At 44.9% G+C, this 14,085-nt stretch overlaps 1 protein-coding gene across 1 annotated transcript in view; it reads right to left on the reverse strand.

Annotated features, from left to right (window-relative positions):
- Ppm1l (protein phosphatase, Mg2+/Mn2+ dependent 1L) overlaps positions 1–14,085 on the reverse strand; it is a 201,985-nt gene that overhangs the window by 27,669 nt on the left and 160,231 nt on the right. The gene's annotated exons all lie outside the window — the stretch shown is intronic.

Genomic DNA, 14,085 nt, shown 5'->3' on the forward strand with positions numbered 1-14,085 from the left:
TGAGTTCTCTCTCCGGCAGCTCCTGCACATGGAAGTGAAGGTATCCATGCACCAAAGAAAGCTGGGCGGACCGATTTCCTCCCTGAGGAATGGCGTCATTCCAGCTGCTTAGAAGGCAGCACAGGCAAGCATCGCCCTACAGACATCATGACCGGGAGGTGCAGGCAGGATCGAAGAGGAGGGAGAGGCAGTGCTTATATTCGTGTCTGCTATTATTAAAAGTCCTGACTTCAAAGAGGAAGATGGCATCTGGCTTTTTGAGCTGACAGTATCGATTGGCTCCCTAAATTAGAGCATACAGACACATAAAACAACGGACGTGAATATTTTCCACTTGGGAGTTGGCGTCAGAAGTAGTTGCTCCTGGAAAATGACACGCCGAATTGGAACATTTTTTGTAACACACTTTTAGGAAATCATGAGTGGCAGAAAGCATTGCTTCCTGTGCTTAACTAAGAGGCCAGTGTGAGGCAAAATGTTTGGTTTTAGCGAATAAAAGGGTTTCAGTGTAGGACATATCTTGCAGCTGGTTCTAGGCTTTTCTCTTTTTTTAAATCACCTTCTAGTTAGAAATTCTAAGCTCTTTGGAAGGAATGGAAAAGGACAATCTATATGTAGCTACTTTGAGCCACTGCCCCTGCTTTCCTGGATTGTCTCCGTTTTACTTGCTTATGTATGTATGTATGTATGTATGTATGTATGTATGTATGTATTTTTATCTAAGGTCTCTATGCAGTCCTGGCTGTCCTGGAACTCACTATGTCGACCAGGCTGGCCTTAGACTCACAGAGATCTATCTGTCTCTTGAGGGAGTCCCTGCAGGTATCAGACGGGAAAGCTAACCTCAAAGAGATAAGAATGAAAACCAGGTGCAGAGTGACATTGTCAATCTGGGTCAGACTGCGGGGAGTTTAACATCAGGCAGGTCACTGTCGGCATATTTAAAACACAGTACAATTTGGGCAAAGGTTTCCAGGCAACCATCAGTTCAATCAGTCCAATTCCGGGTACACAATAAAACTTAAGGTGTGACTTAGAAACTCCATTTCAAGGTACATGTGGCCATGATTCCATAGTTTAAAAGGCCTAGAATCTAGTGTGGTCTCTGATCAAGGTAGCACAGAGGTCAGCCAGCCATAAAGTACACGTGACATCTAAGGACGGGTAACGGTCCAGGGAGGGAGAGTCTGGGATAAGCATCTGCAGTATTAGGTGGGTGAGATCTGCCTCCACAGACAGCGACAAGGTCACCAGGCTGTTAATGAACAGCCTGCACCCTCAGCTTTCTGCACGGAATGCAGGTATTTGATTTTTCCCTCCTCCACTGAGGAGACACCCCTGCGTGAATAACATTCCTGGTTCTCTTAGTGCTTCTCTGTGCTCCCAACAGTCCCTGATTCCTAGCTGCCAGGAGAAAAGGTGTGTGCTACAAGCCTGGCTCTTTAAAAGCTTAAAGTTACATTTATTTATTTACTATGTGGGGCACACATGTGCACACATGCAGGCCAGAGGACAACTCCCAACAGTCATCTCTGTCCTTGTGTGGATTCTGGGTCTCAAACACGGGGCATCAGGTTTGGCAGCCGATGCCTTTTCCTGATGAACATATCTCGCCAGCCCTTGTCCTCATTTTTCTACTTTCCCTTCTGCAGTTTATTATTCCTATGGCCAGTGTCACTTCTCTGCATGTATCCTCTGGTGGCTCTTGTCATGTGCACAGTAAAAATCTAAGTCAGTGCTCTGCTTCCAACTGTTGGCTAACTCTTCTCCTGTTCTGGGACATTTAACCATGTAAAGATGTGTTACATTTGTTTACGCTGTGGAATATTTCTTTAACTGTGTGAAGGTGTGTTATATTTGTTTATGCTGTGGAATATTTCTTTAACTGTGTGAAGGTGTGTTATATTTGTTTATGCTGTGGAATAGTTCTTTAACCATGTAAAGATGTGTTACATTTGTTTATGCTGTGGAATAGTTCTTTAACTGTGTAAAGATGTGTTACATTTGTTTACGCTGTGGAATAGTTCTTTAACTGTGTGAAGGTGTGTTACATTTGTTTATGCTGTGGAATATTTCTTTAACTGTGTGAAGGTGTGTTACATTTGTTTACGCTATGGAATAGTTCTTTTTTTAAAAATATTTATTTACTTATTTATTTAGTATACAATATTCTGTCTGTGTGCATGTCTGCAGGCCAGAAGAGGGCACCAGACCTCTTTACAGATGGTTGTGAGCCACCATGTGGTTGCCGGGAATTGAACTCAGGACCTTTGGAAGAGCAGTCAGTACTCTTAACCTCTAAGCCATCTCTTCAGCCCATGTGGGCTGTTTCTTTAACTGTGTGAAGGTGTGTTACATTTGCTTACGCTGTGGAATATTTAACTGTGTGAAGGGTGTTACACTTGTTCCTGCAGCCGTTAACGATGTAAAGATGTGTTCCTTTGGTTTATGCTGCATTTGTTTAACTATGTACAGACAACTGCATGTGCTTCACCTGGCCTGCCTAAGGGACGTGATTGGTCTAATAAAGAGTGACGGGCCAATAGCTAAGCAGAGAAAGGATAAGTGGGGCAGGAGGGCAGAGGGAATAAGAGAAGAAATTTAGGTGAGGGGGGAGGGAGGAGGGAAGGAAAGATGAGAGAGAGAGGGACATGCAGTGAGCCAGAAGCCAGGCAGCTGCCAGACAGACACATAATAGAACATACAAAAAGGAAGAAAGAAAGGAATTAAGGAAGAAAGGAAGAAAAAGAAAGAAATCCCCAAGGCAAATTGTAGATGAAGATGAAGAGAAACAGGATAATCTAAGTTATAAGAACGAGCAATAAATAAGAGCTAAGATAAGGCTGAGTATTCAAAACTAGTAAGTCTCCGTGTCATGATCTGGGAGCTAGTTAGTGGGTCAAAAACAAAGAGCCTGCTACAATATGCCTCTTATTCCACGTTACTCACTCTTTCTAACTATACGGGCCTTGCTCTTCCTCAAATCCATCGAGCTGTTCCTGAATCCAGGCCTTTGCCTCTTAGATATGGACACCCATCATCATGTTCCTTCATTGTTTTCAGACACCAGCCTAGCTTCAACTAAGACTCCGGCATTCCTCTTCCTTGCTCATTTTCTTAAGAGCCCTTAGCACCATTTGACACACGTATGCCTTTGCTAATATCTACCTTCCCTCAGTAAAATGGGCTATGGGTGTGAAGATTTTGTTCTTTCTACTGCTCAGGAACTAATGGCTAGACTAGAACCCAGCATGTGATATGTGTGTAGTAACTATTAAGTGACTGGTTGGATCTGTCTGAAAAGTAGCTAGAAATGGCACACCAGCAGCAGGAGTGAACTGACCAAAGGGTCGATTTCTAGATGTCACGTGATGTGTAAAAGCCATATTCAAGGGTGAAAGAATGCAATTCTGAGAAGCCTTTTAAAGCGTCGTTGCCGTCCATCATTCACTGATGACCACTGATGACCTCATTAGGCTTCAGTAGACAGATCCAAGTCAAGCATCACACACATGGTCCCGGTGAAACTAAATGAGTCACAAAACAAACCCAAAAGATACCAGGGAAAGAGATTGGTGGGGATGGAGGGGAGCTGACAGACAGGAGGGAGAGTAATAAGAAACTATTATATACATGTTTGAAATTGTCAAACACAAAATTAATCAAAAAAGTATAATATAAACGTATGTCCCCTTTGTCATTTTTAAGCACACAATTTTAGTCGTAATCACTGCATCCAGACTGTAGGGTAACTAATCTTCAGGACCATTTCATCTTGCAAAACTAAAATTCTATTCACAGCAATTCCCTATCATTTTAGTTCACACACACACACACACACACACACGCACACACACACACACACACACACAGAATCATTGAACTTTCTCTTTCCGTGATGTTGACTCAGGTAAGCAAAAACACCATTTGTAACTGGTTTTATTGCATCTGCAACATAGCATCAGGGTTAATCCACACTGATCACCTGATGGGGTTTTTTCTTTCTAAAGGCCAATGTTTTATTATAGGTAGAACAATATTTTCTTTATTCTGCCATCTGTCAGTGGAAACGAGCTGTTTCCATTTCTTGGCTATTGTACATAATATTGCAACGAACAGAGCTATGCAAATACCTCTTCAACAACCTTTGGTTTCTTTGGTTATTTGCTTGGAAGTAGGATTGTTGGGGTGATAGGGAGCTTCTATTATTTGAGGGACTTCCAGAGTAATTTTTGTAACATTTTGCTAATGGCGTTATATGTGGTCTGGTTCCTCCACATCCTTACTGATCCCATTTTCTGCTTTTGTGGTTAGTAGGGGGCCCTCATGTACGAGGTGACTGGGGTTCAGTTTGCATTTCTCGATAGTACCTTTTTCTTAGTACATCTTCTTCTCTGTCTCCAACACACTGCTGAACTGCTTCGCTGAGCTCCGCTCCGTTCTCCTTAGCCCAACCAGGTTCTTGTGCCTCCTGTGTGTCCTTCAAGGCTCCTGCATTGCTTCTGTCTTCCAACAAAGCTTCTCTGTAAGATCTCTCTAGAATTACAGCTTCAACTTTGAATTCTTCACTGGGGACAAGCAGCTGGAGCTCTGAGCTCCAGTTTCCGACTCTTGACCTCTCTCTCATTCCGTACTGAAAGCACATGCACTCGAGTATTTCTCCATCATCATAAAATGGTGGAATCCAAACAGACCTTGCAACAACCCATTCCTTTCTGTGACCTATTTATTCAACCATCTGCTCAGATAGCGAGCGTTTGCTGGATGTGTGGAATGAGTCAGAACCTTGGGTGCAAAGGAGCATAACAGTTCCTATTTTGGAATATTTTATTTCCTTAGCAGAGAAAATTCCTGTAAACCAGTCCATAAATACAAATAGGCAAGATGTGGAAGCCATGTACACCATCACTGGCCTCAGGGAAAGGCACTTCTGGTGAGCCAAGGGCATGCACTTCTGGTTTGGTTTTGATGCTGAACACAGCAAAACGATTCAAGTTACATCCGATTCTGTTGGAGGTGGTATTGTTGTCAGGCCGGTGAAGGTCACTCAGGATCGTAGCTGAACTCAGGAAATTATGGGCAAGGCATCTCGGTCCTCATCAGAGTTGAAACAGGAGGGCAGATGCATCTAAGCCAATAATTAGGCCCTCCACAGCGGCAGCCTCCTTAGAGGGAGTTAGCAGAGGCTGTGGAGGCAGCCAAGATGCTAGAAAGCAAAGCCACAACACAGACAACGCAGGGAGCAAGGGCTGGTGTCAGAATCCTCATTTTCCTCAGGGCTCAGCTATGTGGATTCTGGGGAGCAGGGACTGGTTCAGGGATTCTTATTTTCCTCAGTGTTCGGTTATGTGGATTCTGGGGATCAAGGGCTGGTTCAGAGGTCTTTTTCCTCTTCATGGTTCAGCTCCTTACATTCACAAACACACAAGCCCAAGGCAGATTAGTCCAGTGAGCTGTGGTTTACTAAGTACAACCAAAGAGCCTTAATTAAACCTTTGTTGATTACAAACTCTAGAACCAGGCTGACCTTCATGGAAACCGGTTTGGACACTTTCACATACCATGCATGGCCTTGAGCGAGTTCTAGAAACTTTTCCTCTCATGCTTCCCCCATCATTCTTTCTCCATGGGAGGGGGGGCTGTAAGGACTCGATCAGCTACTAGACGTGGAACACACGGAAGAGGGCAGGGACTTGTCACGTGCTGAAAAACCATCATTAGTGCTTCCACACTTTACTGCACGTCGAGCCTAAACTGCGTTTGCTTGCTTTAAAGCACACAAGTGCATCAAACTTGGTGAGGTCTCTGCTGAGAAACATGGCTGCTTCCACGAGCGGCCTTTTTCAACTAACAGAAAAGGAAATCTGTGGGCTGACAAGGTGACCCAGTGGGCAAAGGCCCTGGGCAATAATAGCCTGATGACCTGAGTTAAGTCCCCAGGACCCACCTCCCACAAGGAGAAAATCAACTCCCCCAAGTTGTCCTCTGACCCCACATATGCCATGGCACATGCTCCCCCCACGTGCAATTAATAAAACGTAAGTAAAATTCGTAAAGACAGGGCTCCATTAATTTGCTAGTTGAGTTCTTTATTTAGGAGCTATTCATCTTCCTAACTCGATATTAACATATATAGTTGTAAAATAACTTCCAAGTCAGCCCCGGCAGCAGTAGCCGTGCTCGGATCCTGTGAGTTTCTTCCGAGTACCGACAAACAGCACCTGCCTTATAATGGGATCACTTAACAGCCAACACGTCCTCTTCACTAAAACTGACTTCACGAAAATGACTTTGAACAGACTTCTCATACTGTTAATGCGGTTATGTATCTATGCTCAATTTCCTGAACTGTCATCCTGGGGCTCCAAGTCTCCCCAGACATCTCTTTAAAGAAGCCTGTCAAAAACGCTCCTTCAAAAAAGTTTCTTTTGAATTCGGTGACCCTGATGAAGGTGATGCTAAAGTCATCTTTATGATTGGCTACAAAGGGGAAAAGGGAGCCAAGAGGAAGAGAGAGGCACAGGAAGGACAATGACAAGCGCCCCATGGGTGAACCACGTCTATGTCTTTGTTCTTGCTCTGTTATCGTAACTACACTTTTTGGTATCTGGCAAATAAATACACAGGCTAGTTGAGGTGATAATAAAAACATCAGCAACTCGCAAGGCACAGATGCCGAATAACTAGAGCAGATGTTGGCTGTAAGCAGCTGGAGCAGCGAGTCTCGGGTGGAAATTGATCTGCAGTGCTTGCCCACAGTATCTGGCCAGTGGAGGCACCTTTTCCTGTGCTGTCTTCTAGGTAGAAATTGTAATGTGGAAATGTTTTATGACAGAGACATTTTTCCAATAACTGTTACTTGTTTTGAAAGCAAGGACTACAAAGGAATTTGTATACAGGCCTTTGAGTTCCAAATTACTTTCTTTCAATTCTTCAAGTGCATTCCGTGAGACACGTCTGAAACTTGAGACCTGCTTGGCAAGGCTCTCAGCTGCTCTGGGAGCTGCTAGGCTCTTCACAGCACACACGGTTATGCTGAGATCGTCAACAATAGGCTATTCTTGCTAGCCCAGAAGAAAGCAAGCAATTGAATACTACAAAAAGAAAACTGCAAAATACATCTTCCTGCTCATCCAACAGACCTTTTCCCATCAAAAGAACCTGTAGAGTCACAATGAAGCCAGCTACCAACATCCAGAATCTTCTGTCTCGCTCAAACCTGAGGTTAACCTTATGAAGACAGTAAGTCATAAAACTAGCCTGCTTGGTATCTGGCAACTAGAAACGGTAGCCTATGACATGTTGATCCAGCTGGATCCAGCACAGATCGAGAGCCCAACACGTGGTTTTCTAAATTGCAGTCAGCATTCATTCTCAATAAATAGCATTGTCAGCCCCCTTTCACTCAATATAAAAGGCCTGAAAGTCATCTCCCGTGGCCGATAACACGCCGGGGACAATACTCATCATTTTAATAACTAGGAGGAGGCACAGTATGCCTCCTGCGACAGACACTGGAAAGTCTATACCATCACTTTCCCAGCTTCCCTTACCATCTGGGATGTGGGATATGACCTCACTAATTAGGTCACCTCGCCCTAAGTTCCAAATCCGGAGAAAATAGCAGAGAGTTCTACGGATGGCAAAGAATTCTTCCAAGGACTGGTTTTCCAAGCCATTTTCCAGGAATGACAGGGCTAGCAAGCCTAGCCCTCAGAGTCGTTGATGGTCCTTTCCTCCCCAGTTTGCTTTTGGTCATGGTGTCCCAGCACATCCCACGTTCTCAACCGCTATAACCTTCACAGGACGGTGCTGGGGTTTAATGCAGAACCTCGTCAGTATTTGCACGTTCGAGCTCACTGCTGCTCGATTCACAATAGCAAGGAAATGGGGTCAGCCTAGATGGCCATCGACAGGTTCGTGGATAAGATCTTGGTACATACACACCATGGAATTTAATCATCTATGGAGAAAACGAAACTATGAATTTTACAGCGAAATGGGTGTGAGAACACCCAACTTAGACAAATACCACATGTTCTCTCTTATATGTGGATCCTGTGTACGTGTGTGTGACAGAGGTGAGAGAGAGATCATAAGAGAGGAAGAGGAGAAAGAGTAGATTTTATAAAACTTGAAAGGATGCCACGAGACGGGGAATGGGGAGCTTTAAAAAGGGATCAGAATGACAGAACACGTGTGACCTAAAATCAGAAGGGGGACACCCAGGAGAGGACACATGAAGGTGTGCAGAGAGGAGTAGGGCAGGATAACCAACAAAAACAATATATATATAAACACACACACACACATATATAACTTAAAAAAGTGTATTGTCTTTAGAGACAGGTTTCTTGCTATGCAGCCCCAGAGGCCTTGAACTTGGAATCCTCCTGCCATGGCCCTCCAAGAACTGTGATAGTAGGTGTGTACCACCACACTCAGCTTTAGGTCTTACTGTATATCATAAATGTGGATGGACTAACAATTGAGATCCTGGTTTCTTGAGGCACGGACTGACAACATTCAAATCTGGGCTTCCCCTCTTCTTAAGTAGCAATCTCAGGCCGGTTAGTTAGTCTCCCATTGCTTCTTCCATCAGGGCTGCTGAGACAACAACATCTTCCTATGTGTGAAAGCCTGAACTATATCTAATGCCACCAAGGTTTGGCTTACGGCTGTCACTGTTAGTTACAATGTAAGAGGGAAGCAAGTTGCCTAGCCGTGAGCGGCAGAGAAGCAAGTAAGCCGGCACACCGCGCCTTGGTCTCCTCTGTTCTTTAGCCTGAGCTCCTGCTTCTTCCAAATCGTGGACTGAGACACCAGCCAAATAAAGCCTTTCTTTCCCAAGAAGAAATATCTGTTTTCTGTCCAGATATTTTACCACAGCAACTGAAACGAAACTCAACAACTCAGAGAGATGACATCACTTACGCGGACTTACCCCGAAACCGTTGTTTCTAGAGCAAGTTTTGACCGGGGATGTTTAGAATATCTGGGGAAGGGCACCGCCGGTTCTCACAATTACAGGGGGTGTCCATGAGATTTAACTGGAAGGGGTCGAGGATGTTCAGGACTCTGCAGTGTGATGGACAGTCCCTACAGACCATCAACTTTTCCACTTCCCACACAACTATCAAACAGCAGAGTGTAAAACTGTTCATAATCACCTGCGCCTTGGGCTTTGCATCTCGACGGAGGGAGAGGGTTTGGAAAGGCGTTATTATACGCCGGGTTTTCCAGGACTGTAAGTACTGCACAAATGAAGTTGCACTTCTGCCGTAGGACTTTAAAGAGTTGTTTGAGCCTCGGAAAAGTCACTTCCCTGATGTCATCATCGCTCACGGTACTGAGCCGTCACAAGCCTGTCCGCGTCACAAGCCTGTCCGCCGTCACAAGCCTGTCCGCGTCACAAGCCTGTCCGCCGTCACAAGCCTGTCTGCTGTCAGTCTGCATTTGTAGCTGCCACGCTTGTCCCCAAGCTGTCCTCCCAGTCAGCATCTAAGTCCAAGAAGGTGACAAGCCCACCACGACGCCCAGAGTGCCAGCGGAAGCTGAGTGTTTTCACAGCCAAATCCCTCCAGGTTACTACTCATTACCTTCCGTTTATATTGTTAGGATAACTTCTGTTTAGCTATAACTTCCGTTGATATTGTTAGGATACTCTGGTGAGTTTGAAAAACATTTTATGCATCTATGAAGCTTATATCAGGATAGTATGTTAAAATATGTTATTAAAACAAAGAGTCAGTTATATAAAAGGAAGAATTATGACTTCAGAGCAGGGAGAAGCACAACGATAATTTTTCCTGACGGTTTCCCAACGCAGAGGAGGCTGATACAGGGTAAGTGTCCCATGTGTTTTTATGGGACCTGGTACTGTAAACCTGAAAGATGAGAGGAGAAACGAGCAGGTCTCAGAGGTGGGACACGTCCTTCTACTCTGGTTGCCAGATTCTTCCAGGGATTACTGGGTTTTCAGGCCGTTTCCTCTTCTCTTTCTCCTGTCAGGAGTAACAACAGTCACTTTGCTCGATACAGTGGGCTGTATATCAGATGGCTACAGCTCGGTCTTCCCCTACGCTGGCAGCAATCTTTTTCTAGTTGAAGGTCCCCATTGCTGAAGTGTCAAAGTCTCAAACTCTGTTGCTCATGAGTGACACATGCAGAACCCGCTTATGGGGTCACACTCCCTCTGGCTTCTTCTCAGGCATAAAGAAGCAGACAGCCATCTTTGCCTGACCGCAATACCCGAGGAGAGCAAGCAGGCTGCTGGCGCACAGAGCTCCCAGGGAAGCTGTGATATCAAAGGCAAACTATTCCATTCCAGTAAGTTTGTTTCCGAGACCCCGAGAAAGGCACTTCACTTCGCTGTGAGTTAGTGCCCCAAGCGGAAAGGAAGATTAGAAAACACTCTCTTTCTTTCTTGTCTTTGAGCTGGTAGCAATCCCGCTCCGACCAGAACTGTGTTTTCCCACCGCTTACTGCCTCAGGATGCGCAGCACAGCGAAGCGGATCAGTTAAGCGGCTGGAGACCTCAGAGGGAAGGCGCTTCAATGTGGCTGTTTATTTTATCGACTAGGATTGACAGACCAGAGGCCAAGGAGAGCTGATATCTAACATCTGTTTCAGGAGGTGCAAATCTCTAGCAGCCGTGCGGGGGCTCCATCTTTTTTTTTTTCTTTTTTCTTTTTTTATTTTGCTCAAGGTCAAAATGGATTTCATTTTAAGAATGGGGTTTATTTTCTGATATCATTTGCCAGCTCTCTAACCTGAGCACTCCTGCGCCTCTGTGGACCATATAGAAACATCAGTAAGGCAAATGACAGGCTTTTGACAGCATCTGGGCTTGTAGAAACAGCCCCTGTGTGTCTCTCACCCTGAATCTGCCCCCTCTCTTGCTCAGGTTGTTCACAGAACGATCTGAGATGCCACCCTTGGCGGTGTCTGCGCTGGAGGTCACATTCATTCTTCTCCACCACTGAACTAGAAGGATTTGCATTTTTCATTCTGCTGAATTTGACATCTTTTCCTTTGCCATGACTGAGAGGCCCAGAGGATCTAATCTGTGGGCTAGGCTGGGGCAGCCAAATCCTGCTTTAAGAAAGGGAATGGATAATCCAGTGTGGGGATTTTTTTAAAAAATATTTATTTATTTATTTATTTATTATGTATACAGTACTCTGTGTGTATGCCTGCAGGCTAGAAGAGGGCACCAGACCCCATTACAGATGGTTGTGAGCCACCATGTGGTTGCTGGGAATTGAACTCAGGACCTTTGGAAGAGCAGGCAATTGTAGTAATAAGGGCGGTGGGGCTGCGTTCCCAGCACCCCGGCCGCCTGCTCAGCTAGCTTATGCCCCGAAATAATTACACGGACACTGTATTCTTTTAAACACTGCTTGGCCCTTTAGCTCTAGCCCTTACTGGCTAATTCTGATATCCCGATCAACCCATCTCTAATAAACTGTAGCACCGGTCTTACCGGGAAGATTCTAGCCTATGTCCATCCTGGGTCGGAGCTTCATAGCATGCGTCTGCCTGGGAGCGGGGCATGGCATCTCTCTCAGGCGTCTGCTCCCGAGAGAAGAGCTGTGGAGTCTGACCTCACTTCCTGTTCCTCCCAGCGTTCTGTTCTGTTTACTCCTCCCACCTAATTTCTAACCAATAAAATGGGCCAAGGCAGTTCCTTTATTAGTCAATGACCTTCCTCCATCAGGCAATAGCTCCTAACCTCTGAGCCATCTCTCCAGCCCCAGTGTGGTGATTTTTAAAAAGCGGCTGGAAATACTTCGACATTCCTCCTTCAAAGGAGATGCCGCCTCAGCTCCCTCTCCTTGAATCCAGGCAGGACTGGGACTGTTCCTAAGAGTGACAGGAGACAGGAGACAGCCCAGTCCAGGTCTTACAATGCTGTGTGATTTTTCTTCAGCCAAGAGTAACACTCTTTGGGTACCACTTCTTAGGACAGAGTTTCTCAAGACACTTCTTCCATGAAAAGCATGGATCAAATGGTTCCTATGCTGTCAGGCCCTGTGCAGGTAACTCTGGCTAAGAGACACTGTGGAGTCCAGTTTGTTTCCCCACTCTAGCCCAGGGGCTAGAGATGACTGAAGTTTTCCCAGGTGAGGCCAGGGGAAGATAAATAAAACTTCCCATCTGCCTTGACACACAGAATCCACATGCATAAGAAAATGGCTACACTTCAGAAATCTGGAGTCGCCTAAGATGCGGTAGTAACTGAAACAACTTTCCAAACCTTCAAGGAAAACAAATTATCAGGGTTCCAATGCCCCAGACATTATGTGGGGGAACTGTATTGAAGAAAGCTACTAATAAATGCTTGCTATCTCTACTCACTGGAGAGAGAAAGCACTCGCTAGAAAGAACGAAAGGAAACAAACTCCCAGTACAGCATCAAGAATGGCTGTTTTTAAAGCTATAAGCACTGCCTTCAAAGGGTAGAAAAGGCTCTTTTAAGTCATTTGATTTCATCGTAATGATGGACACCTTTAAAAAGGTCAACCCACACTGTAGTGAGTTCTTCTATGCATCTTAGCAATGAAAACTATCTGTGGTGATGCTTGAACTAGCCTCTTCTTTAAGACAAAAAAAGATGTCTTAAAGTAGCATATCTTCATCTTGACTGAGGACTACAGCCACTTGGGAAGAATTAAACTAAAAAAAGAACCCAGCTGTTTGGGCTTCCACTGCTCAGGAATGACTTAGCTGGGATCAGCACCCCACACTTCTCCAAGGTGATTCTGGGTGTAATATGTCACAAAGATTGGGAACTGTTGCTCTAAAGTAGGCTTCCTTCTTCCTTTATTTCCTTCCTTCCTTCTTTCTCTCTTTTTCTATCATTCTTTCTTCCTTCTCTCTCTCTCTTTCTTTCTTTGGTTTTTCCAGATATGGATTTTTTTAAAATGTAGTCCTGGCTGTCCTAGAACTCACCTTGTAAACCAGGCTGGCCTTGAACTCAGGAATCCACCTGCCTCTGCTTCCCGAATGCCACCACGGCAATAAAGTAGGTTTACAGCCTTAATGACAATGACATTTTTGGTCAGACAAGTTTTGCTGGGGGAAGGTGAGGAAGGAGCTGGCCTGTGCACTTTAGAATGGTTAGTGACATCCTTAGATTCTGCCTGGTAGAAGCCACCAGCTCTGCTTCCAAGCCCACACAACACAGGTGGCCTCAGATCCTGTGAAATGTCCTGTGAAGCTGGGGGCAGAAATCTCCCTTGCAAGACCAGCCATATAATAAAGAAAAGGCTGTTGTATAGTAAATCTACTTTTATTATCAGTGGTCAGAAAACAATTCCTAATCAAAAGCTAAGGCAAACAGAGCCTCTAGTGAATGCAAGGCAGTGGGCACCAGCAAACAGAGTCTCTGGTGATCACTAACCCACAGAATGCACAGAGCACCCTAACACTTAGAGACAGGAGAAGGGCCCGTGTTCAGCACAATTCCAAGCATCTGCTTACAGATCAGCACAACCGAGCCAATCACTTTCTCAGGGATGGGGAAGAGGATTTGACCACATCTGTTATATCTGACCTCATTTCATTTTATGTAACTTTCATATTCCTCCCCAAATAATAATCTGCTAAAACCTTGTCAAAAGGCAACTATTTTTAGCTAAACCCATCTTCTTTGGTGGCTGTGCAATACTGATTTCCCTCCAGGGGCAGGCTTATAAGGAAGCAGAGTCAACCAGAGGCCTGAAGTTACTAGCATTCCAGAAAAAAAAAGGGGGGGGGGGCGCTCACATCTAATCGTATTCTGAGAATAATCTCAGAACTGTGTGCACTCTCTTTGCAAATGCAATTATATCCAGCCCATAGCCCTTCAGATGTGACTTTTCAAATTTCATTTATTTATTCTTTCACGATTCCATGAATAAAGATTTGACCCTATTCACCCTCATTATTCTCAGTCCACCACATTCCCACTGAACTCCTTCTGCCCACGTCTCCTCCAGCTTTAATACCTGTTGTATTTCTTTTCCCTGTGTGTGTGTGTGCTCACACATGTGTGCACGCTCCACTGCAATGAATTAAGGGAGACATAAAGAAATTCAGTTG

Source organism: Microtus oregoni, unplaced genomic scaffold (genome assembly GCF_018167655.1).
Source record: "Microtus oregoni isolate MIOR12 unplaced genomic scaffold, Mior012 000010F_ref0000083, whole genome shotgun sequence".
In the NCBI taxonomy this organism is placed as follows: domain Eukaryota; kingdom Metazoa; phylum Chordata; class Mammalia; order Rodentia; family Cricetidae; genus Microtus; species Microtus oregoni.